The sequence below is a fragment of the Chiloscyllium plagiosum genome, unplaced genomic scaffold, assembly GCF_037043375.1.
Source record: "Chiloscyllium plagiosum isolate Xiang-an unplaced genomic scaffold, Cpla_swu_hap1 HiC_scaffold_15, whole genome shotgun sequence".
In the NCBI taxonomy this organism is placed as follows: Eukaryota; Metazoa; Chordata; class Chondrichthyes; order Orectolobiformes; family Hemiscylliidae; genus Chiloscyllium; species Chiloscyllium plagiosum.
The window spans coordinates 14,911,008-14,933,894 of NW_028270153.1; the positions used below are offsets into that span (position 1 = coordinate 14,911,008).

The 22,887-nt window shown below is 47.4% G+C and overlaps 1 protein-coding gene across 1 annotated transcript in view; it reads left to right on the forward strand.

Annotated features, from left to right (window-relative positions):
• The window catches only part of LOC122560264 (rho GTPase-activating protein 39), a 207,307-nt gene that overhangs the window by 21,750 nt on the left and 162,670 nt on the right, over positions 1-22,887 (forward strand). The gene's annotated exons all lie outside the window — the stretch shown is intronic.

The following is a 22,887-nucleotide window of genomic DNA, read 5'->3' on the forward strand; positions in this document are numbered from 1 at the left end:
GCGCTTGGCCCATATCCCTCCAAACATTTCTTATTCATGTACTTATCCAAATGTCTTTTCAATGTTCTAACTGTACCCGCATCCATCAGTTCCTCTAGAAGTTCATTCCTCACACGAACCATTCTGTGCAAAAAAGGAATTGCCTCTCATGTCTTTTTAAAATCTTTCTCCTCTCGCCTTAAAAATATGCCCCCAGTCTTAAAATCCCCAGCCATAGGGGAAAGACATCTGTCATTCACCTTATCTATGGCCCTCATGGTTTTATAAACCTTTATGAAGTTACCCCTCAACCTCCTACATTCCAGTGAGAAAAGTTCCAACTTGTCCAGCCTCTCCTTCTAACCCTCCATTCCCAGCAGTATCATTGTACATCTTTTCTGAACCCTCTGTAGCTTAATAATATCCGTCATAAAGCAGGGTGACCAGAGCTGCACATAGTACCCCAGAGGAGGTCTCACCAACGTCCTGTATAACCTCAGCATCCCAACTCCTATGCTAAAAGGTCTGAACAATGAAGGCAAGCTGGCTAAACACCTTAACCACCCTATCTATATGTTATGCCTAGGTCTCTCTGTTCGACAACACTACACATGGCCCTACTTTTAATTGTATAAGTCCTGTCCTTGTTTGTTTTACAAAAATGCAACACCTCGCATTTATCCAAATTAATGTCCATCTGCTACTCCTCCGCCCATTGACCCAATTGATCAAGATCTCTTTGAAATCTTAGATAACCACCTTCACTGACCACGATTTTGGAGATGCCGGTGTTGAACTGGGGTGTACAAAGTTAAAAATCATACAACACCAGGTTATAGAACAACAGGTTTAATTGGAAGCATTAGCTTTCGGAGCGACGCTCCTTCATCAGGTGATTGTCACTCCGAAAGCTCGTGCATCCAATTAACCCTGTCGGACTATAACCTGGTGTTGTGTCATTTTTTAACTTCACTGACCACAATATTCTTCTCTTTAAGTCTGAGCCAATCCTAACACAATCCTAACACAGTGTGTTTAAGACCTATCCATAGTCCTCACCTAGAAGGTGAGAATAAGCAGTCCTGACTGTGGTTCGATCTGCCTAATTCAGTGACTATACTCTGTTCCTTCCTCAGCTGAACCACCTGAAACTGACGTTCTTTGAGGTTGGAATGGCTTGCACCTTGCTTGTCAACAGAATTTGTTTCTGCTTTACCAGTTCATGCAAGATGTCCCATTTAAAGTGTGAAAGAGTCTGGATTCTAAAGAGCGAATGAAGGGACTTGATAGTTACGTGACATTAATGTTCGGTGTGTTTCAAGGATCTTTCCAAAGCTCCAGCTCAGTCAGTCTGATCCACCCAATTCTGAAAGAGCAGTCTGCAAATTTGGATTCTTAAATCCCACTGTCGTGTTGGAGAGAGGGAGAGTGTAAGAGATTTGACAGAAGGAAAGGAGCTAAGTGCTGCCAGCAACCCGCCCCCACCCATGCCCCGTGTGCCTAAGCTGTAATACTTTTGGATTTGAAATTGCCTCCTTCCTCTCATTTGCAAGCTGTGTAACTAACTGGGTAAGGGGGCGGGGGGTTCTGATGCTTCCAAGAAGAATTACAAATGATTATATCATGCCCGAAGGTTTGACAAGTGAAAGATTAGGTTAATATGCACCATTTACGAGGCTGTATTTGTTTACATTATAAGGGCATATAACCTATTTTTAGAATTTTGCTCAATTAGTGTGAGTCCGAACACATTCAGCTGTAGCACATGATGGGAATTTTTCAAGCAATCTTTGATAACAAAATATTTAGACAGAAGAAATGCTGCAAAAGTACTTCGCAGGTCTGTCATTTGTGTAAACCTTCCAGGTTATAGGCATTCTCCTCCTTCGATTGGTGGTTGGTTTTAAAGAGACTTGAGTGTGCCTTTGACTTCAGGAGAAAATTGTGGCTCCAGTGATTGCTGATTTTGTCAGTGCCTGAACATGATATAAAGAGAAGGACAGTGTTCAGTGATTGATTTACATGTAGCAGGGTGATGCACTGAGGCTTATCCAAATCCTCAACATTACCCCCCTCCCCTAATCAGCAACAGTCCAATCCCATAGCCACTCTGTCTGTGACCCCGAGCAGTCATTGGCTGGTCCTTAATCACAGTAGCTATCTCCAATTTGGTTTCCAGTGTGATGCACTTGATGATGCCCCTCAGTGGGAGCCCTGTCTTGTTTTCTCCCCTCGGCCCAGCAGTGCCGAGGATGACAGCACTGTAGCAGTGGACTGCGCATTCAATCATGCCTCAATTAGGGCCACTTAACTGAAGCTAGTGAGGGACTCTCTATGGAAGCTGGGCATAGGGCAGATGCACTGGAGGGAAAGCCAGAAAACACATGGGGAGAGGGGAAATAGAAAGTTACGTTGAGGGGGTTAGATGGCAAAAGGCTGACACAGGCTTGGAGCACGAACACTAATGTGGACTAGAGTCATAGAGATGTACACCTGGAAACAGACCCTTCGGTCCAACTCGTCCATGCCGACCAGATATCCAAAATTAAGCTAGTCCCATTTGCCACTTGGCCCATTCCTGATGAAGGGCTCATGCCTGAAATGTCTATTCTCCCGCTCCTTAAATGCTGCCTGACCTGCTGTGCTTTTCCAACACCTTTCGACCCCCATACCACTCTATTACTTTCCTAATCATATACCCATCCAGAATCATTTAACTGTTGTAATTGTACCCGTCTCCACCATTTCCTCTGGCAGCTCATTCCACACACGCACCACCCCCTACGTGAAAAAGTTGCCCCAGGTTCCTTTTATATCTTTCCACTCTCACCCTAAACCTATGCCCTCTAGTTCTGGACTCCCCCACCCCAGGGAAAAGCCTTTGTCTATTTACTCTATCCATGCCCCTCATGATTTTATAATCCTCTATAAGGTCACCCCTCAGCCTCCGATGCTCCAGGGAAAACAGCCCCAGCTTATTCAGCCTCTCCCTGTAGCTCAGATCCTCCAACCCTGGCAACATCTTTGTAAATCTTTTCTGAATCCTTTCAAGTTTCACAACATCTTTCCGATAGGAAGGAGACCAGAATCGCTCATTATATTCCAAAAGTGGCCAAACCAATGTCCTGTACAGCTGCAACATGACCTCCCAACTCTTGTACTCAATACGCTGACCAATAAAGGAAAGCATACCAAACACCGCCTTCACTATCCTATCTACCTGCGACTCCACTTTCAAGGACCTATGAACCTGCACTCCAAGGTCTCTTTGTTCAGCAACACTCCCTAGGACCTTACCATTAAGTGTTTAAGACCAGCTCTGATTCACCTTTCCCAAATGCATCACCTCACATTTATCTTAATTAAACTCCATCTGCCACTCATTGGCCCATCTGATCAAGATCCCATTGTACTCTGAGATAACCTTCTTCACTGTCCACTACACCTCCAATTTTGGTGTCATCTGCAAATTTACTAACCACACCTCCTATGTTCATATCAAGTTTGGCAGAACGGTCTGTTTCTATGAAATAATTCTTGCGTTGTGAGGGATCTTGTTCCAATCAAATTCACCGAAACAATGTGTCCTACAAAAATAAAACTGTTCAGCTGAGCAGAAAAGACGAAACTTTTCTCTGCTGGGATGTCCAGAGCAAGAGGTCATACCCTTCAAATGAACAACAGGCTTCTCTGGAGTGAAAGCAGAAAGCAGTTCTCCTGGAGAATGGTAGATATCTAAAGCTTGCTTCTTCTGAAGGGCTGTGGTTACCATTGTCTGTTGAAGAAAAGGTTTACAAGGATGTTGCCAGGATTGGAGGATTTGAGCTGCAGGGAGAGGCTGAATAGGCTGGGGCTGTTTTCCCTGGAGCGTCAGAGGCTGAGGGGTGACCTTATAGAGGTTTATAAAATCATGAAGGGCATGGATAGGATAAATAGGCAAAGTCTTTTCCCTGGGGTGGGGGAGTCTAGAACTAGAGGGCATAGGTTTAGGGTGAGAGGGGAAATATATAAAAGGGACCTAAGGGGCAATTCTTTCACGCAGAAAGTGGTATGTATATGGAATGAGCTGCCAGAGAAATTGATCGAGGCTGGTACAATTACAACATTTAAAAGTATCTGGATGGGTATATGAGTAGGAAGGGTTGAGAGGGATATGGGGAGAAAGTGAGGTCTGCAGACGCTGGAGATCAAAGCTGAAACTTTATTGCTGGAACAGCACAGCAGGTCATGCAGCATCTAGGGAACAGAAGATTCGACGTTTCGGGCACATTCCTGAAGAAGGGCATGTGCCCGAAACGTCGAATCTTCTGTTCCCTAGATGCTGCCTGACCTGCTGTGCTGTTCCAGCAATAAAGTTTCAGCTGAGAGGGATATGGGCCAGGTGCTGGCAAATGGGACTAGATTTATTTAGGATATCTGGTCGGCATGGACGAGTTGGACTGAAGGGTCTGTTTATGTGCTGTATGTCTCTGTGACCCTATGACACTAAGTTTTCAGGACCAATACAATTGGGAGTTTTGTTGAGTATGTCTAGGGATAAGCAATAAAATGGGAATATGGTGTTGACTTGCTTGAATGGAAGAGTTGATTCAGAGTGCGGAATGGCCTCTTCCGCTGTTTTAATTTTCAGCTCCCTTGTGTTGCCCTTGTTTTATTACAGGGTAGTTTTTCAATATTTATCTCATGTCCTGCCCTGTTTTCAGTACCCCAGAATGGCTGTGTGCAAAATACCAAGCAGCTTTCCATATTGCTGTAGACTTGAGAGTTATTTTAATCACAGTTCTCAATTATGCCAAATCATCTCTTCCTGATTACCCATAATTTGAAATGGAGTAATTGCTGTATTTAACATAAATATCCAACAACCCTGACTCGGTTCACATTAACAAGAAAAATAACTGACTCCAGACGGGGAAAACAGTGAGAGGCTGAGTTTGAATAACAAGCAATCTACTTCTGGAAACTAATTAGATTTTAATAACTGTTGAAAAAGTCTAAGTTCCATTCTGAACCTTCTGATGTGAGACTATTGCTGGTTTGGAAGAGAATACTCTATGTTGGTCTGTCTGTCTGTCTGTCGTCTCCCTCCTGGTAGCAGAAACATGTGCTTACTGCGGTCAGAACTCCTTCCTCACTTCTTTGTTGTTCCTCCCTACCCTGAGGCAAAGTATTCCGTGGCAACTGCTGTTTGGTCGACATGTATTTGCAGGCCGCGTTTTTATATTACGGAGTGTGAGCAGCTCACAGATGGAGCCTTTTGGTTCAGTGGGTCTTTGGTTGCATTCACATTGTCACATACGCTTCCTCCTGACACCCACCCCACCTCTTTCTACCTCACATATGCCTTCAGCCTGCCCTTAAACACATCAGCGCGAACTGCTTCATAAACCCCTCTTGGCAAGTTTCATCTTACATGGGGTCTGTCTATGTACCTGCTTGTGTGTATATCTGTCTGCGTGCGTGTGTGTGTGTATATCTGTCTGTGTGTGTGTATACGTGTGTGTGTGTGTGTGTGTGTGTGTATATCTGTCTGCGTGTGTGTATATCTGTCTGCGTGTGTGTGTGTGTATATCTGTCTGCGTGTGTGTATATCTGTGTGTGTGTGTGTATATATCTGTCTGCGTGTGTGTACATCTGTCTGCGTGTGTGTACATCTGTCTGCGTGTGTGTCTGTCTGCGTGTGTGTGTGTGTCTGTCTGCGTGTGTGTGTGTATATCTGTGTGTGTGTGTGTATATATCTGTCTGCGTGTGTGTACATCTGTCTGCGTGTGTGTACATCTGTCTGCGTGTGTGTGTGTGTGTGTCTGTCTGCGTGTGTGTGTGTATATCTGTGTGTGTGTGTGTGTATATCTGTCTGCGTGTGTGTACATCTGTCTGTGTGTGTCTGTCTGCGTGTGTGTGTGTCTGTCTGCGTGTGTGTGTGTCTGTCTGCGTGTGTGTGTCTGTCTGCGTGTGTGTGTGTGTGTGTGTATATCTGTCTGCGTGTGTGTACATCTGTCTGCGTGTGTGTGTGTGTCTGTCTGCGTGTGTGTGTGTGTGTCTATCTGCGTGTGTGTGTGTATATCTGTCTGCGTGTGTGTGTGTATGTCTGTCAGCATATGTGTGTGTATATCTGTTTGTCTGTTTTTTCAATCTGGTGTGTACATAGATTTTATGCTTCTTTGTCGTAAAGTCATACAGCCACAGAAACAGGCCCTTTGGTCCATCATGGTGCAGAAAGTGAGGACTGCAGATGCTGGGGATCAGAGCTGAAAAATGTGTTAATGGAAAAGTGCAGCAGGTCAGGCAGCATCAAAGGAGCAGGAGAATCGACGTTTCGGGCATAAGTCCTTCTTCAGGAATGAGGAGAGTGTGCCAAGCAGGCTAAGATAAAAGATAGGGAGGAGGGACTTGGGGGAGGGGCATTGGGAATGCGATAGGTGGAAGGAGGTTAAGGTGAGGGTGATAGGCCAGAGAGGGTGTGGGGGCGGAGAGGTCGGGAAGAAGATTGCAGGTCAAGAAGGTGGTGCTGAGTCCGATGGTTGGGACTGAGGTAAGGTGGGGGGAGGGCAAATGAGGAAGGTAGAGAAATCTGCATTCATCCCTTGTGGTTGGAGGGTTCCTAAGCGGAAGATGAGGTGCTCTTCCTCCAGGCGTCGTGTTGTCATGGTCTGGTGATGGAGGAGGCCGAGGACCTGCAGGTCCTTGGCGGATTGGGAGGGGGAATTAAAGTGGTCAGCCACGGGGCGGTTGGGTTGGTTGGTGCGGGTGTCCCAGAGGTGTTCTCTGAAACGTTCCACAAGTAGGCGGCCTGTCTCCCCAGTGTAGAGGAGGCCACATCGGGTGCAGCAGATGCAGTAAATGATGTGTGTGGAGGTGCAGGTGAATTTGTGATGGATATGGAAGGATCCCTTGGGGCCTTGGAGGGAAGTGATGGGGAAGGTGTGGGTGCAAGTTTTGCATTTCTTGCGGATGCAGGGGAAGGTGCCGGGAGTGGAGGTTGGGTTGTTGGGGGGTATGGATCTGATGAGGGAGTCGCGGAGGGAGTAGACTTTCTGGAACGCTGATAGGGGAGGGGAGGGAAATATATCCTTGGTGGTGGTGTCTGTTTGGAGGTGGCGGAAATGACGAATGATGTTACGATGTATCTGGAGGTTGGAGTGGTAGGTGAGGACCAGTGGGATTCTGTCCTGGTGGTGATTGGAGGGGCGGGGTTCAAGGGCAGAGGAGCGGGAAGTGGAGGAGATGCGGTGGATAGTATCGTCCACCACGTCTGAGGGGAAATTGCGGACTTTGAAGAAGGAGGCCATCTGGGTTGTTCGGTATTGGAATTGGTCCTCCTGGGAGCAGATGCGGCGGAGGCGAAGGAATCGGGAATATGGGATGGTGTTTTTACAGGGGGCAGGGTGGGAGGAGGTGTAATCTAGGTAGCTGTGGGAGTCAGTCGGTTTATAATAAACGTCTGTTTTGAGTCGGTCGTCCGAGATAGAAATGGAGAGGTCTAGGAAGGGGAGGGAGGAGTCTGAGACAGTCCAGGTAAATTTGATGTCGGGGTGGAAGGTGTTAGTAAAGTGGATGAACTGTTCAACCTCCTCGAGGGAGCACAAGGTAGCGCGATACAGTCATCGATGTAGCGGAGGAAAAGGTGGGGGTGGTGCCAGTGTAGCTGCGGAAGATGGACTGTTCCACATATCCTACGAAGAGGCAGGCATAGCTGGGGCCCATGCGGGTGCCCATGGCTTCTCCTTTGGTTTGAAGGAAGTGGGAGGATTGGAAAGAGAAGTTATTCAGGGTGAGGACTAGTTCAGTCAGTCGAAGGAGGGTGTCGTTGGAAGGGTACTGTTTGGTTCGGTGGGAAAGGAAGAAGCGGAGGGCTTTGAGTCCTTCGTGATGGAGGTGTATAGGGACTGGATGTCCATGGTGAATATAAGGCGTTGGGGGCCGGAGAAGCGAAAATCATGGAGGAGATGGAGGGCGTGGGTGGTGTCCCGAACGTAGGTGGGGAGTTCTTGGACTAAGGGGGACAGGACCATGTCAAGGTATGCAGAGATGAGTTTGGTGGGGCAGGAGCAGGCTGAGACAATGGGTCGGTTGGGACCATCAGGTTTGTGGATATTGGGCAGGAGGTAGAAACGGGTGGTGCGGAGTTGTGGGACTATGAGGTTGGAGGCGGTGGATGGGAGAGCCCCTGAGGTGATGAGGTTATGGATGGTCTGGGAGATGATGGTTTGGTGGTGGGAGGTGGGGTCATCGTCAAGGGGGCAGTAGAAGGAGGTGTCTGCGAGCTGCCGTTTAGCCTCAGCGGTGTACAGGTCAGTGCGCCAAACTACCACCGCGCCTCCTTTGATAGTGAGGTTGGGGTTGGAGCGAAGAGGGTGGAGGGCTACACGTTGCGAGGGTGAAATGTTGGAGTGGGTGAGAGGGTTGGACAGGTTGAGGCGGTCAATGTCGAGGCGGCAGTTGGCTATGAAGAGATCGAAGGCAGGTAAGAGGCCAGCATGGGGTGTCCAAGTGGATGGGGTGTGTTGGAGACGGGAGAAGGGGTCATTAGAGGTTGGGCGAGAATCCTGGTTGAAGAAGTAGGCGCGGAGGCGAAGGCGGCGGAATAATTGTTCGATGTCTTGCTGCGTGTTGAACAACGACTAACTCCGCCCCCACGCCTAACCACGCCCCCACTCCCAGCTTCAGCCCCACACCAGGTCCTAGCTCCCAGCCCTGCCATATTTTCACCATCCCTCCAGACCTCCCCCTGTCTGAGGATGAAAGATCAGTCCTCGGTACAGGCCTCACCTTCATTCCCCTACGCTCCCAGATTAACGAGTTCAACACGCGGCAAGACATCGAACAATTCTTCCGCCGCCTTCGCCTCCGCGCCTACTTCTTCAACCAAGACTCCTGCCCACCCTCTGACAACCCTTTCTCCCGCCTCCAACACACCCCATCCACCTGGACACCCCGTGCTGGCCTCTTACCTGCCCACGATCTCTTCATAGCCAACTGCTGCCACAACATTAACTGCCTCAACCTCTCCACCCCTCTCACCCACTCCAACCTCTCTCCCTCACAACGTGCAGCCCTCCACTCCCTCCACTCCAACCCCAACCTCACTATCAAACCGGCAGACAAGGGAGGCGCGGTAGTAGTTTGGCGCACCGACCTTTACATTGCTGAGGCTAAACGCCAGCTCGCGGACACCTCCTTCTACTGCCCCCTTGACCATGACCTCACCTCCCACCACCAAACCATCATCTCCCAGACCATCCATAACCTCATCACCTCAGGGGCTCTCCCATCCACCACCTCCATCCTCATAGTCCCACAACCCCACACTGCCCGTTTCTACCTCCTGCCCAATATCCACAAGCCTGACTGTCCCGGCCGACCCATTGTCTCAGCCTGCTCCTGCCCCACCGAACTCATCTCTGCATACCTTGACATGGTCCTGTCCCCCCTTAGTCCAAGAACTCCCCACCTAAGTTCGGGACACCACCCACGCCCTCCACCTCCTCCATGATTTTCGCTTCCCCGGCCCACAACGCCTTATCTTCACCATGGACATCCAGTCTCTGTACACCTCTATCCCCCATCACGAAAGACTCAAAGCCCTCCGCTTCCTCCTTTCCCGCCGTACCAACAAGTACCCTTCCACTGACGCCCTCCTTCAACTGACTGAACTGGTCCTCACCCTGAACAACTTCTCTTTCCAATCCTCCCACTTCCTTCAAACCAAAGGAGAAGCCATGGGCACCCTCATGGGCCCCAGCTATGCCTGCCTCTTCGTAGGATATGTGGAACAATCCATCTTCCGCAGCTACACTGGCACCACCCCCATCTTTTCCTCCGCTACATTGATGACTATATCGTCGTTACCTCATGCTCCCTCGAGGAGGTTGAACAGTTCATCTACTTTACTAACACCTTCCACCCCGACATCAAATTTACCTGGACCGTCTCAGACTCCTCCCTCCCTCTCCTAGACCTCTCCATTTCTATCTCGGACGACCGACTCAAAACAGACGTTTATTATAAACCGACTGACTCCCACAGCTACCTAGATTACACCTCCTCCCACCCTGCCCCCTGTAAAAACACCATCCCATATTCCCGATTCCTTCGCCTCCGCCGCATCTGCTCCCAGGAGGACCAATTCCAATACCGAACAACCCAGACGGCCTCCTTCTTCAAAGGCCACAATTTCCTGAGACGTGATCGACGATGCTCTCCACCACATCTCCTCTACTTCTCGCTCCTCTGCCCTTGAGCCCCGCCCCTCCAATCGCCACATGGACAGAACCCCACTGGTCCTCACCTATCACCCCACCAACCTCCAGATACATTGTATCGTCCTTCGTCATTGCCGCCACCTCCAAACAGACCCCACCACCAAGGATATATTTCCCTCCCCTCCCCTATCAGCATTCCAGAAAGTCTACTCCCTCCGCGACTCCCTCATCAGGTCCACACCCCCCACCAACCCAACCTCCACTCCCGGCACCTTCCCCTGCAACCACAAGAAATGCCAAACTTGCACCCACACCTCCCCCCTTACTTCCCTCCAAGGCCCCAAGGGATCCTTCCATATCCATCACAAATTCACCTGCACCTCCACACACATCATTTACTGCATCCGCTGCACCCGATGTGGCCTCCTCTATATTGGGGAGACAGGCCTCCTACTTACTGAACGTTTCAGAGAACACCTCTGGGACACTCGCACAAACTAACCCAACCGCCCCGTGGCTGAACACTTTAACTCCCCCTCCCACTCCGCCAAGGACATGCAGGTCCTTGGCCTCCTCCATCGCCAGACCATGGCAACACGACGCCTGGAGGAAGAGCACCTCATCTTCCGCTTAGGAACCCTCCAACCACAAGGGATGAATGCAGATTTCTCCACCTTCCTCATTTCCCCTCCCCCCACCTTACCTCAGTCCCAACCATCGGACTCAGCACCGCCTTCTTGACCTGCAATCTTCTTCCCGACCTCTCCGCCCCCACCCCCTCTCTGGCCTATCACCCTCACCTTAACCTGCTTCCACCTATCGCATTCCCAATGCCCCTCCCCCAAGTCCCTCCTCCCTACCTTTTATCTTAGCCTGCTTGGCACACTCTCCTCATTCCTGAAGAAGGGCTCATGCCCGAAACGTTGATTCTCCTGCTTCTTTGATGCTGCCTGACCTGCTGCGCTTTTCCAGCAACACATTTTTGTGGAGGAACAGAGGGATCTTGGGGTGCAGGTACATAGATCCCTTAAACTGGCCACCCAAGTGGACAGGGTTGTTAAGAAAGCATATGGTGTTTTGGCTTTCATTAACAGGGGGACTGAGTTTAAGAGTCGTGAGATCTTGTTGCAGCTCTATAAAACTTTGGTTAGACCGCACTTGGAATACTGCGTCCAGTTCTGGTCGCCCTATTATAGGAAAGATGTGGATGCTTTGGAGAGGGTTCAGAGGAGGTTTACCAGGATGCTGCCTGGACTGGAGGGCTTATCTTATGAAGAGAGGTTGACTGAGCTCGGACTTTTTTCATTGGAGAAATGGAGGAGGAGAGGGGACCTAATTGAGGTATACAAGATAATGCGAGGCATAGATACAGTCGATAGCCAGAGACTATTTGCCATAAATGGCTAACACGAGGGGTCATAGTTTTAAGCTGGTTGGAGGAAAGTATAGAGGGGATGTCAGAGGCGGGTTCTTTCCACAGAGAGTTGTGAGAGCATGGAATGCGTTGCCAGCAGCAGTTGTGGAAGCAAGGTCATTGGGGACATTTAAGAGACTAATGGACATACTGGTCACAGAAATTTGAGGGTGCATACATGAGGATCAGTGGTCGGCACAACATCGTGGGCTGAAGGGCCTGTTCTGTGCTGTACTGCTCTATGTTCTCTGTTCTGTTTTTCACCTTTGGTCCATCATGTCTATGCCAACCAACTAAACACCAAACGACACTAATCCCCTTTTATCTGCACTTAGCCTACCATGCCCTTGCATTTTAAGTGTCCTCCAGATGTTTCTTAAATCTTGCTAAATCTTAAATCTTGCCTGTACCCCCACCCTCCAAGGCAGCTCTTTTGTCAGGGCCCTGTCGAAACCCTTCAACATTTTAAAGAAAGCCTCAACCAGATTTTGTTATTTGTATCTTTTTGTCCCATATCGAGCCCCATCTTGTTCAACCCTTGCTGGCAATTGTCGTGCTGACAGCAGCATTCCGTGTGGGTTTCAACTGCCGGCTGGTGTGTGATGAGGAATTTCTGTGTGAATGTGGTCAGTTTTATGATGGATCCTGTGTAAGTTGATTTTTAACAGTTCTCAATTCTTGGCAATATTTCACGATTCGTCTTCAACAGCCTTTGGGAATGATTTCACGATCTGGTTGGTGAAGAAGGCCTGTGGAAAGAAAGTCTTCCATTTGTGTTATGCCTTTCGTGATCCCGCCCTGTTCCAGAGCACGCTACAACCAATTAACGGTTTTTGAAAGTGTTTATCGCTGATGCAGGGTGTAGTGAACGCACAGCAGCTGGTTACTGTGCTGCAAGCTCCCACAAACCGTGGTGTTGGAATAGTTGGATTTCTTTTCTCTGAAATAATGTTAATTGAGATAAACATTGGCCAAAAACATGGAGGAGAACTTTCACATCCTTCCTCCAAATGGTTGCTGTGGGATCTGATTTTATGGACAACTGAGAGCAAGTAGGGACCATGATTTAACCTCCCTTCTGAAAACTGCCATCTTGAATCATGTGGTACTGTGTTTGGCAGTGTCAGCGTGGATTTATTGTTAAAGCCTCCTGGAGTGGGACTTGCTCTTTTAGTTGTTCACATGGGACGAAGGTGCCTCTGGCTGGGCCAGCCTCTGGTGTCCATCTCTAGTTGTCCTGATAGAGGTTTATAAAATCACAAGGTAGGCAGTCTTGGAACACTGCAGTCCACGTGGTGTCGGGAGGGATTTCCAGGATTTTTGCCCAGCGGCAGCCAAGGATAAGAGCTCACAATCCCCCTGACTTGGAGCTGAGGTCACCATTTGAGCCACAGCTCAAGACAGAAGTCCGTACAGCGGATGGCTTCCAAGAGGTAATAGGCCCCAGGATGCTTGGCCTGTTTTGTGAGGTGTGTCAACACTGTGGGAATACGGCCAGCTGCAATGACGTGAGGATCTTCCTATAGCTCCCACTCCATTAGTGTTAACCAACTAATCCAAAGGGCCACAGATCCCAAAAAGGGCTGGGTTTTTGAATGGCTGTTGATTTAATTCCAAGAAGCACATGGATCCAGTCCCCAGTGTTTGCAGTCTCTGTCAACAGTTGAACCCAGTAACACTATCAGGACTGGAGGGGGTTAAAAAGGTGGGCGTTGACTTGATGATGCAGCAGGACCAAAAATCCTGGATATTGAAAACGAGTTGGTCTCCAACACCATTATAAGTGCATTTCTAGTATCACAGTAATTAGGGTCTGGAAGTTTGCCGGAGACAACTCGATCAAAGCATTCTCGAGGCCAATGGATGGGTGTTTTTATTCAAATAATGTGCAGGGTTAACACAGGAGACTGTGTCATTCTGCTCATTCAGGCAACTGGAAAACAGAGAGCTAGGGCTGAATGGCCTCTGTACTAGAATAATGCTGTAATTCTGTTGTGATGCTCCTACAGTTAAACAGTCGATCACCTTGCTGCCTGACATCTCATGAGAAATGGGCATTGATAAATGAATGCTTTCAAAGAGATGGGAGATGAACCTGCAGGGGCAAAGGGATAGAGCAAGGCAGTGAGACTGACAGGATTGTCCTGCAGAGAGCCAGTGCAGCTTGAATGGACCGAATAGCTGCCATGTGTGCCTGAATGTCTGGGTTGTTTCACGGAGACTGGGAATGAAGGGGGGAGGTGGGGAAGTGTGGAGAATGTGAACTTGCCGGTCTATTCCTGCAATTGAGCTGCCAAATAATGCCTGCACTTTCTTTCCCATCCAGTCACTGCCATTGTCACCATCTTGTCTGGAGGCTGGCTTTGCAATGCTGACAGCTGGGTGTGAAATGGATGTTTGTGTAATGTCTGTAATTGGATCCCGGTGGCCAGCTGTAGTGTAACTGGGGCTGCTGAATGTGTGTGTATCTCCAGTAACCAGCGTCCATCTCTACTCTACCATACAACAGGTTTCCTGAATGTTTTTCTTTTGTCCATGTCTGAAACTGCTCTCTGTACGTTACTGGACGAGACAAAAGTCTGGAAAGACCCTGACAAAGAAAGCACAGAGTCATACAGCAGAGAAACAGACCCTTTGGTCCAGCCAGCCCAAGCTAAACTATTCCCACCCACCTGCACTTGGCCCATGTCCCTCCAAATATTTCTTAGTCGTGTACTTATCCAAACGTCTTTTACACTTTGTAACTGTACCTGCATTCACCTCTTCCACTGGAAGTTTGTTCAACACACAAACCACTCTGTCTGTTAAAAAAAAATTGCCCTTCATGTCTTTTTTAAAATCTTGCTAAAATCTCGGTCAAATACTATTCATTCACTGATTCATTTCTCAGGGCAATATCTTGACCAATCAGAGTCAACCTGTCTGTTTGACCAAAATTTGACTAAAACCTGGCAATTAACTATGAAATGGCATCAATGGGTGGAATATTATGGGGTGGGTTTGTGAGGTGGTTTATGTCGAGATTTGGGGTAAAATCACTTGGGCAGTTCAGTGAGGCCAGTCTCCATGTAAGGAGCATCTTCTGCCACCTTTCACCTTGATTCTGGACCGTTGATTATTTGTAATCTGATAAACCCAAACTTCGTCATCAGTAAGGAATTTTAAAAAATTCATTCCCGGGATGAGGGCATCGCTAGCCGTTTCTTGTCATGGGGATGTACAGCACGGAAACAGACCCTTCGGTCCAACTTGTCCATGCCAACCAGATATCCCAACCCAATCTAGCCCATAACTTATTATCCTTACCTTTCCAGAGAGCATTTAAGAATCAAGCAACCACATTGCTGTGGGTCTGGAGTCTGTAGGCCAGACCGGGTAAGGATGGCAGTTTCTTTCCCTGAAAGACATTAGTGAACCAGATGGGTTTTTCTTGACAATTGACTGGTCATCATTACTGAGCTGAAAATGTGTTGCTGGAAAAGCGCAGCAGGTCAGGCAGCATCCAGGGAACAGGAGAATCGACGTTTCGGGCATAAGCCCTTCAGGAATGAGGAAAGTGTGTCCAGCAGGCTAAGATAAAAGGTAGGGAGGAGGGACTTGGGGGAGGGGCGTTGGAAGTGCGATAGGTGGAAAGAGGTCAAGGTGAGGGTGATAGGTCAGAGTGGGGTGGGGACGGAGAGGTCAGGAAGAAGATTGCAGGTTAGGAAGGCGGTGCTGAGTTCGAGGGATTTGACTGAGACAAGGTGGGGGGAGGGGAAATGAGGAAACTGGTGAAATCCGAGTTCATCTCTTGTGGTTGGAGGGTTCCTAGGCGGAAGATGAGGCGATCTTCCTCCAACCGTCGTGTTGTTGTGGTCTGGCGATGGAGGAGTCCAAAGACCTGCATATCCTTGGTGGAGTGGGAGGGGGAGTTGAAGTGTTGAGCCACAGGGTGGTTGGGTTGGTTGGTCCGGGTGTCCCAGAGGTGTTCTCTGAAACGCTCTGCAAGTAGGCGGCCTGTCTCCCCAATATAAAGGAGGCCAATTCCGGACTTTTTAATTTGAATTCAAATCCCACCATCTGCTGTGGCAGGATTCAAACCCACGTCCCCAGAACATTCCCTGGATCTCTGGATTAACAATCCAGTGATAATCCCACTAGGCCATTGGCTCCCCATAAGTGGGGAGAGGGATAGTTTGTTTTGGTTTTCCAAAGCTGGTAGTTTCTCTGCTGTGAGGGAGAAGCTGTTGAGTGAAGTGAATCAAAACCTCGTGTTTTGAAAGGCGGTTGCCCTGTTGCTATTCACTTTTAGATTAGATTAGATTACTTACAGTGTGGAAACAGGCCTTTCGGCCCAACAAGTCCACACCGCCCCGCCGAAGCGCAACCCACCCATACCCCTACCCCTACCCCTACATTTACCCCTTACCTAACACTATGGACAATTTAGCATGGCCAATTCACCTGACCTGCATATCTTTTGGATTGTGGGAGGAAACCGGAGCACCCGGAGGAAACCCACGCAGACATGGGGAGAATGTGCAAACTCCACACAGTCAGTCGCCTGAGGCGGGAATTGAACCTGGGTCTCTGACGCTGTGAGGCAGCAGTGCTAACCACTGTGCCACCGTGCCTTTGTCACCTTCCTTCCTCCATTCAGTCATACTCAGCTTCCAGTTCTCCACAAAATTTGACAGGCCTTTTCTTTCACTCTCTTTATTGATTTCTACTCCCCTCCTCTCGTCCAACAAGGTTTGATCTCCTCTGTTCCCCTATTCAGTGTCAGTGACTCTTGCAAAACGAGTTACTTGCCTCATCATGTTTGTGTCAATGCTGCTTTATCCCCAAGAGCAGCCTCATCTCATCCCACTCACTTGCCCCTCCCTGAACCTTTTAATATTTCTGATTCACATGCGATTAGAAAAATCCCTTTATAAGGTAACGTTTGGGCTCTGTTTCAACCACGGTTGGCTGCAGGATATCTTTCCTCGAATGTAATTTCTTGGTTACTCCCTATTTCCTCACCCCAGTGGTAACCTCGTCTGTTTGGACTCCATTCAGAGTTATCGGGCCTTTTAGACCTGAGCTGAGTCTGAAAATACCAGCGATGGTTGGTGCGCTGGGGTCCTGACCCCAGCTGTCTTAGAGAGTGCCTGACAGAGGTGGGGAGAGTTTTGCCTCCATTTTGAAGCCATGGTTGCCCTCTACTGCCATCTGATCCTTCTCTCATGTTGGAAAGACTCTGGCCCACAAGCTTTGAGAGCTCCTAATCGGTCAGGAATTCTATCTCCATGGAGAAAGTGAGGACTGCAGATGTTGGAGATCAGAGTTGAAAAGTGTGGCGCTGAAAAAGCACAGCAGGTCAGGCAGCATCCGAGGAGCAGGAGAATCAATGTTTTGGGTGTAAGCCCTTCATCAAGAATGCCCAAAACGTTGATTCTCATGCTCCTTGGATGCTGCCTGATCTGCTATGCTTTTCCAGCGCCACACGTTTCAATTCCACCTCCATGCCAATTAAGAGGATGCCTGCTCAAAATCCGAAGAATGAGTAATTTTACTCCACCCCACCCCCCCCCCCGAGGGATCTGGGGAATGAACTAACTTTGACTTCCTGCCTCCAAGGCAAAATCTCAGCCCTTCCTGTTGAGCGGTTGTCACCAGCAACAGGTAATTCTTGTCTCTTCCAGTCAGATGTCTTGTCAGTGGAGTTAGTTGTGATTGAGAGTGGCTATCCCAGGTGAGTTTGCTCTCCCACCCAGTCAGGGGTGAGTTCCACTCCCGCGTTTAATTTGTGATTGATCCGTCTGAGAATGTGGGTTACGTTGCCACAGAAGAGAACTTAGCGATGTTACAGCTGACAGGTTCGTTCACGTCATTCTGACAATCTGAGACGCGAGAGGGTGTTGTGCGTGCCCGGTGATCTCTCCAGTCTCCAAGAAATGGAGTGGGCGTATGATCAAGTATCGGCTGAAGATTTTACAGTCTTTTATAAATTGTGAAAAGTCACTCAGGATTTATCTGCTGAATGTGTTTGGTCTATTATTGAGAGCGATGTCTTTGTTTTGTTCATGAATCATGATTTCAATGGCTCGGCCAGAATTAATTGTCTATCCTTGATTTCCTGAAGGTGGTGGTGAGCTGCTGTTGTGGTGGTGCAGGGACACCCATAGTACTATGAGGAAGTCCTTCCCAGGGTTTTGACCCCATGTGGGGCCTGGAGGCACATGCTCAGTTGCTGGCGGTACCATGTGCTTGTTGCACTTGTTCATCAAGGTGGTGGTTTGGAATGTGCTGTTGAGGGAATCTTAGTAAATTGCCACAATGCGTCTTGTTGTAAAGGTAAAGTCACTATAGTCTTACCAGACTATAGGGCTGCTCCCTTACTGGGATGGGGGGGGGGGGAGAAGATAGAGAGAGAGAGAGAGAGAGAGAGAGCGAGCGACATGGCTGGTGGGGATCTAATCTGAAGGTGAGGTGAGGGAAGAGGTTGAGATTGAGGATGCTTCATTGTAACCTCAGCCGGTGCAGGAATTGAACCCACACTGTCTGCATAGCTCTACATGACGAGCCAATGGAACTAATTGGCCTCTGAATGTAGGGAAGGTGACTATTAAGTTTGTAGGTGATATGAAAATTGGTGGGTTGGTAATTAGTGAAGGGAACAGCCTTTGACTACAGGAAGATGTAGATGGGCTGGAGACATACACTGATCAGTGTCAAATGGAATGCAATCCGGATATCTGAGAGGTGGTGAATTTTTTTTAATAAATGTATTGGAAAGAAAAGATCTTTGAGATTTATTTTACAAAATTAGTACAAAAGAGTATATTGCACTTTACAATATAATAACAACAATATAATATAAAATTAAGAAAACTAACAACTAATCTATTCTACAGACTACCAAAACACAAAGTAAGATATCGTACATTACTAACAATAACCAAAAAAAAGAAAAGAAAATAAATAAGTAAATAAATAACTAGAAACGCATTCAAAATAAAGTTATATCAAGTCATAACAAAACCCGTATTTATACGGGATTCTTCCTCCCGGGGACCCCCGAACCAGTCAACACCATCCTCACGGCTAAGCAAAGGCCCTAAACAATATGGCCGATATATTTGCATCAATGTAGTTCAAAAAGGGCTGCCATGTTCAATAAAATAATTCCGTTTTTTGGTGCACCATGTTCTCAAGGAAGTCCAGGAGGATATATTCCACAACTATCCTTTGCCAGTTTGAACATCCTGGGGGACTTTTGGATACCCAATTTACTAAGATGTTATTCCTCGCACAAAAGGAAAGGATCGTGAATAATTTCTTCCCGTATGCATCTAAAGAAGGGAAATTTAGAGAACCCAAAAGAAGAGACACTGGGTCCAACCCAATCTCCGTTCCCAAAATCTTTAGAGAGGTGGTGAATTTGGAGTCATAGAATTGTACAGCACAGAAACAGACCCTTTGGTCCAACTTGTCCATGCCGACCAGATATCCTAAATTAATCTAATCCCATTTGCCAGCACTTGGCCCATATCCCTCCATACCTGTCCTAATCATATACCCATCCAAATGCCTTTTAAATGTTGCAATTGTACCAGCCTCCACTACTTCCTCTGGCAGCTCATTCATACACGCACCACCCTCTATGTGAAAAAGTTGCCCCTTAGGTCTCTTTTATATCTTTTGCCTCTCACCCTAAACCAATGTCCTCCAGTTCTGGACTCCCCGACCCCAGGGAAAAGACCTTGTCTATTTATCGTATCCATGCCACTCATGATTTTATAAACCTTTATAAGGTCAGCCTCTGATGCTCCAGGGAAAGGAACCCCAGACTATTCAGCCTCTCCCTATAGCTCAAAGCCTCCAACCCTGGCAACATCCTTGTAAACCGTTTCAATTTTTGCAACATCCTTCCTCCAGGATTCCACACAGTGTTCCAAAAGTGGTCTAACCAATGTTCTGTACAGCCGCAACCTGGACAGGGGAATACATAATCATTCTTAGGATCCTGGGAAGCACCAAAGATCAATGAGTTCTTGGTGTGCATTACCACTGGTCCCTTTAGCTTGCAGGACAGGTGGATAAAGTGGTTAAGAAGGCATAAGGGATACTTGCCTTTACTCGCTGAAATGTAGAGTTGAAAATCAGGGAATTTAGGCTGGAATAGTATGACTTATTGGGTTATTGCGTGCAGTTTTGGAATCCACAATCTTGTACTCCATAGTCGCCTGATGAAGGAGCAGCACTCGGAAAGCTAGTTCTTCCAAATTAACCTGATGGATTATAACCTGGTATGGTGTGATTTTTTTAACTTTGTACACCCCAGTCCAACATTGGCACCTCCACATCAGTTTTGGAATCGATTATTGTAGGAGCAGATGAAGAGCAACTTGGGAAAGAATAGGTTCCCTTAAAGATCAGCGATGTCATCTGACGTGGGCCTACAGGAGATGGGAGAGATACTAACTGAATATTTCATGTCAGTATTTACTGTGAAGAAAGACATGGAGACGAGGGAACTTGGGCAAATAAATATCGATGCCTTGAAAAGAGTCCACATTACAGAAGAGGAAGTGCTGAAGGTTTTCAAAAAAACATAAATGTCGATAAATCTCCAGGACCTGCTGAAGTGTATCCCAGGACATTGTGGGAAGTTAGAGAAGAAATTACGGGGTCCTAGAGATATTTGTAACCTCTGCAACCACGGGTGAGGTGGTTAATGTTATGCCTTTATTTCAGAAAGGCTGTAAGGAAAAGCCAGGGAACCACAGGGGAGTGAGTCTGACATCAATGGTGGGTAAGTTGTTGGAAAGGATTCTGAGACAGGATGTAGAAAGGACTAATTTGGGCTAGTCAGTATGGCTTTTTGCATGGGAAATTGTATCTCACAACCTTGATCGAGTTTTTTGAAGAGTTGACTAAGAAGATTGCTGAGGACAGAGCAGTGGACGTCGTCTACATGGACTTTAATAAAGCCTTTGACAAGGTTCCATCTGGTAAATTGATTTGTAACGTTAGATCACATGGGATTCAGGGAGAGGTTGTCGGTTGGTTACAAATTTGGTGTGACGGTAGGAGACAGAAGGTGGTGGTAGACGGTGTTCTTCAGACTGGAGGCCTGTGACCAGCGATGTTCCGCAAGGATTGGTGCTGGATCCACTATTGTTCATCATTTATATTAATGATTTGAATGAGAATTTCAGAGGCATGGTTAGAAAGTGTGTGGATGACACCAAAGTTAGTGGGTATGGTGAACAGTGAAGAAGGTTATCTGAGAGTACAAAGGGACTGGGCATTGGCAGATGGAGTTTAATTTGGATAAATGCGAGGTATTGCATTTTGGTAAAACAAACAAGGACAGGACTTATACAGTTAATGATAGAGCCCTGGGTAATATTGTTGAACTCGGAGACGTAAGGGTTCAGGTACATAATTCTTTGAAATTTGTGTCATAGGTAGATGCTGGTTAAGAAGGCGTTTAGCATGCTTGCCTTCATTGCTTAGACCATTGAGTGTAGGAGTTGGAGTTGTACAGGATATTGGTGGGGGCCAGTTTTGGAGTACTGTGTACAGTTCTGGTCACCTTGCCTTCGGAAGAATATTGCTAAATTGGAGAGGGTTTGGAAGCGATTTCCCAGAATGTTGCTGGGACTGGAGGGTTTGAGTTATAGGGGGAGGCTGGGACATTTTTCACCGGAGTGTAGGAAATTGGGGAATGGTCTTATAGAGGTTTATAAAATCATGAGTTGCATAGATAAGGTGAATACCAAAGTTCTTTTCCCAAGGGTGGGGAAGTTTAAAACCAGGGGGCAACCTTTTTGTCAGGCAGAAGATACAGAAACATTGACGGGTTCAAGAACAGCCATTATTAGACTGCTGAATGGACTGTCTAACTTCAAATAATGTTGATCTTGTGAAAGTTAATCTTGCTTTGCACACCTCCTGTGCAGTCTAACCTGTGTGCTTTGCTCTGTCTACGCCCCAAATGATCTGTACGTCCTTGTTTGTTATGATCTGCCTGGACTGCTCATAAAACAAAACCTTTCACTGTACTTAGGTACATGTGACTACAATAAATCAAATCACATCATAATTTTAAGGTGAGTGGGAAAACAACTTCCCCATCATTGATGTCAGACTCACTCCCCTGTGGTTCCCTGGCTTTTCCTTACAGCCTTTCTGTAAGGCTCATGGTCCATTGAGGGGCAACTTTTTCACGCCAGAGATTTGTTCGTTTGGGATTGAACTGCCAGAGGAAGTGGTCAATGAAAGTACAGTTACAACACTTAAAAGACATTTTGGATAGGTAGATGAAAAGGAGAAAGTGAGGACTACAGATGCTGGAGATCAGAGTCAAGAGTATGCTGCTGGAAAAGCACAGCAGGTCAGGCAGCATCCGAGGATCAGGAGAGTCGGTGTTTCAAGAATTCCTGATGAAGGGCTTATGCCCGAAACGTTGAATCTCCTGCTTCTTGGATGCTGCCTGACTGTCTGTGCTTTTCCAGCACCACACTCGCAACTAGGTAGATGAATAGGAAAGGTATAGAGGGATTTGGGCCAAATGCGGGTAAATGAGGCTAGTTTAGATTGGGGGATTTGGTCAGCACAGACATGTTGGACCGAAGGGTCTGTTTCTGTGCTGTACCACTCCGTGAGTTACTTGATTGCACTGAGAGAATGCAGAAGAGATTGACCAAGATGTTGCCTGGGGTGAGGAGTTTCAGTTATGAAGAGAGAGATTGGACAGTCTGGGGTTGGTTTCCTTGAAGAAAAGGAGATTAAGAGGGGACATGATTGAGATGTGCAAATTATGAGGGACATAGTTGGGGGAGGCAGGAAGAAACTTTTCTCTCAGTGACTGAAGCTATGGATTTAAAGGAAGATGCAGGACATTTAGAGACAATGTGAAGTAAAGCTTTACTCACACAGAGGGTGTTGGGAGTCTGGAATTCTCTGTCAGTAAGGGGGGTACAAGCAGAAATCCTCTGAACATTAAAATAATGTTTAGATGTGCACTTGCAAAGCCAAAGCATGTAAGGCTATGGGCCAAGTGTTGGAAAGCAGGATTAGAATGGTGAGGTTGTTGACTTGATGGGCCAAAGGGCCTTTTCCTGTGTTGTAGGCCTGTATGACTCTAAACCTGAAACAACACATGTATAGAAAATGGTGTTGAGGATTATCAGATCAGCCATGATCTCATTGAATGGCAAGGCACACTCGATGGGCTGAATGGCCAAATTATGCTCCTACTTGTGAGAATGTGTATAGGGTATAAGCAGGCAGGGAAAGAGTTAAGCTGAGTTTTGTGAA